The sequence below is a fragment of the Rhinolophus sinicus genome, linkage group LG04 (assembly GCF_036562045.2).
Source record: "Rhinolophus sinicus isolate RSC01 linkage group LG04, ASM3656204v1, whole genome shotgun sequence".
Taxonomy (NCBI): Eukaryota; Metazoa; Chordata; class Mammalia; order Chiroptera; family Rhinolophidae; genus Rhinolophus; species Rhinolophus sinicus.
The window spans coordinates 136,524,843-136,528,772 of NC_133754.1; positions in this window are offsets into that span (position 1 = coordinate 136,524,843).

Consider the following 3,930-nt stretch of genomic DNA (forward strand, 5'->3'; position numbering starts at 1 on the left):
AGAGGGATTATTCATTATGAGTTCATACCAACTGAACAAACAGTTAACCAAGTTTACTATTTGTGAGTGCTGAAAATGCTGTGTGAAAAAGTTGACCTGAACTTTTTGCTAATAATTCATGGCTCTTGCATCATGACAATGCACCAGCCCACATGGCACTGTCTGTGAGGGAGTTTTTAACCAGTAAACAAATAACTGAATTGGAACACCCTCCTTACTCAGCGGATCTGGCCCCCAATGACTTCTTTCTTTACCCAAAGATAAAGGAAATATTGAAAGGAAGACATTTTTATGACATTCAGGACATCAAAGGTAATACGATGACAGCTCTGATGGCCATTCCTGAAAAAGAGTTCCTAAATTGCTCTGAAGGGTGGACTAGGCACTGGCATCGGTACAGAGCTTCCCAAGGGGATACTTCGAAGGTGACCAAAGTGATATTCAACAGTGCAGTATGTAGCACTGTTTCTAGGATGAGTTTGCAAACTTAATTGTCCAATCTCGTATCTCTGCAAATCTCAATCTGCCATAACCTTCAGACTTTATGGTTTATTTCAGTGTTTTTATTGGTAAATTAACACATACACAGAAAAATGGCATAAAACAAATATACCACTCAATGAACTATTTTAAGTCAAACATCCCTTTAACCACCACCCATCAAAGGAGATAGAACCTTACCAGCCATCCCAGAAGCTCCCCATGAGCTCTCTCCCAAACACAACCCCCACACCTCACTAAGAATAACCACTCTACAGTAATCACTTTACAGTAATCACTTCCTTGCTTTTATTTATAGCTTTATCACTCAAGTGTGCATCTCTGTCCTCTAAATCTCCAATAATTGGTAGTTGGGATAATCAGAATCAAGTTTGATTTTTTAGAGTGAAAACTGCTTCACAGGTGGTATTGTGCAGTAAGAGGCATATAATGACTGCTTTGAGTTGTTAGCAGCCATTGATGCTTAATGTTTAGATCCTTAATTCATTAGATATGCAAAATGCTGTTCTCCAATTTTATCATTTATCCTTCATTTATATGTTAGCTATTATATCAAGAGAAACTTTCCCTCATCTACTTTTTAGTCATCTAATAGTAGAGTCTGTATTGCAAAGGCAGGATAAATGCTTGAGTCTTGCTCTTTATTTACAAATTTTCAAAATAATCTGTTGGTTCTCTAGCATCTTATTAAGATTTTTTTGCATGATTATGAATGCATAGTTTTAAACATATTCAATGTTTTAATCCACTGCATTTATTGTCCTTAGTGATGCTCGGTTTGTCAGCTTTAGATCTGAACTGTTGATCAAGTGAAGCTTGAGTGGTTACTGGATTCTATCGGGACCTATGATTTACCTAGTTAAGTCTGGTATGAGAGGTTCTTAAAACAAGCTTTCATCTTTCAGAATCTGCTGACTGAGCATGGGCTTCTAGCTTAGCAAAAGCATTCCAAATTGCTGCACCTCTTTTTAAGGTAGGGGTAGCTAGGAGGGTGATCCTGTGACTATACCCAAAGTCTTATCCATGTCTCTACCCACCTCCCTCCAGCATTAAAAAGCATCATTTTGTTTAACCCCTACAACAATTTAAGAGGGACTTTTGTTATTCTCATTTTATATTACAGAACTCAGGCTGGTTCAGAGAAATAACTTGTATTGTGGCATATCTATTCCAACGAAATTATGTTGTGGTTTATAAACAAGGTGAAGTTATAGTATTGACTTGGAAATACAAATGTCTCAAAAATCTCAGTGAAGTTTTTAAACTGTGATAACCTTAGAAGTAGGCTAAAAACTGGCAAAACGACTCCTTGAAAATTACTTAATTTTACACTTACTTAATTTTGTGAACTTCAGGCAATAACTTTGTAATTTTTTGTTTCAGTGAGAGGGATTGAAACAAAAAAATTACAATTATATAAAAAATTCACAAAACTATATAAAGTTGAAACACAATTGAAATGATCTAATATTCAAATGATGCTTTGGGGGGGTTATCTCTGGGGAATAAGATTATGAGGACACTTTTATTTACTTATCTGCTCTTTTAAAATCATTAAAAATATCAACATGTATGTTATTTATAATAAAAAATAGATTTGCATTTTGAAATAAAAACAAAGTTTATAAAGGGAAAGAATCAAATTTTGGATATGAAATGGTGGATTCTTCATCTATAACTTAAATATTACCCAGAAACTTCTGAACATTTGAAGTTTCTATTAAGAAAAATAAATTGTCTTAACATTTCCAATCAACAGTGCAATGGGCTATTGAGGTGATTAGAAGTCAACAGAGAAATATTATAAAAACAGAGAAAAGTAAAGTGATCATAGTCTTTAGGAATTTATAAACTAATTTAAAAAAAGAATATAGTTCATGTGTTTAGAAACATGCAGACCTGGGTTTAAATCACTATTTATCCACTTACTGCTCTTTGATCTTAGGCAAGTCACTATTTTAAGACTTTGTTTCCTCATTTGTACAATAGAAACTTTATATTCTTCCTAGAGTTAGTATGAGAATTAAGTAAAATAATACAGATAAAGCTTCAAGGACAGTGCATGATAAGTTCTTGAGGCCTTCATTTATCTGAGGATGTTTAAACTTTGTTATATTGTGGTTAAATATTCATAATATAAAATATACCATTCAACTATCTTAAGTGTATAATTCCGTACCGTTAAGTATATTTACAATGTTATACAACTATTACCACTATTCATTTCCTGAACTTTTTCATCATGCCAAACAAAAGCACTGTATCCACTAAACAATAACTCCCATTTTCCCTGCCTTTCAGCCCCTGGCAACCTCTATTATACTTCTATGTTTCTATGAATTTGCCGTTGAATATGTTCTGGATATCATATATTATGGATATGATTTGCAAATATTTTCTCCCATTCTGTGGGTTGTCTTTCCATTCTCTTGAGAGTGTCCTTCCATGCACAAAGGTTTATAATTTTGTTGAAGTTCAATTTATCTACTTTTTCTTTTATTGCTCTGCTTTTGGAGTCATCACCAAATAGTGATGAAGACTTTCCCCTATGTTTTATTCTAAGAGTTTTATAGTTTTAGCTCTTACATTTAGATATTTGATCCATTTTGAGTTAATTTTTCTATATGGCATAAGGTAAAGGCCCAAAACCCTCTTTTATGAAGGATATTTATGATAGCTATAGAATCCTGTGTTGACAGAATTTTGTTTTTTTCCTTTCAGCATTTTAAAAATTTCATTCCATTGTCTTTGTACAACATTGTTTTTCATATTATTGTTTCCATATATGTTAGTGTATCTTTTTTCCTCTGGCACTTTAATACTTTTCTCTTTACTTTTGGTTTTTAGCAGTTTATGATGTGCCTAGGAGAGAGGGAGAAGAGAGAGACAGAAAGAGACAGAGAAACAGAGAGAGAGAGAAAGGTGGGAGGGGCAGGTAGAGCACATATGTGCACTTTTTTTGTTTTTTAAGATTTTATTGGGGAAGGGGAACAGGACTTTATTGGGGAACAGTGTGTACTTCCAGGATTTTTTCAAAGTAAAGTTGTTGTCCTTTCAATCGTCGTTGTGGAGGGCACAGTTCAGCTCCAAGTCCAGTTGCTATTGTTAGTTGCAGGGGGCACAGCCCACCATCCCTTGCAGGAGTCGAACCAGCAACCTGTGGTCGAGAGGACATGCTCCAACCAACTGAGCCATCTGGGAGGCAGCTCAGCTCAAGTTGCCGTGTTCAATCTTAGTTGCATGGAGCGGAGCCCACCATCCCTTGTGGGAGTGGAGGAGTCAAACCGGCAACCTTGTGGTTGAGAGCCCACTGGCCCATGTGGGAATCGAACTGGCAGCCTTCAGTGTTAGGAGCACGGAGCTCCAACCACCCGAGCCACCGGGCCAGCCCCATATGTGCACTTTTTATGGGTATTTTATTCTGCTAGG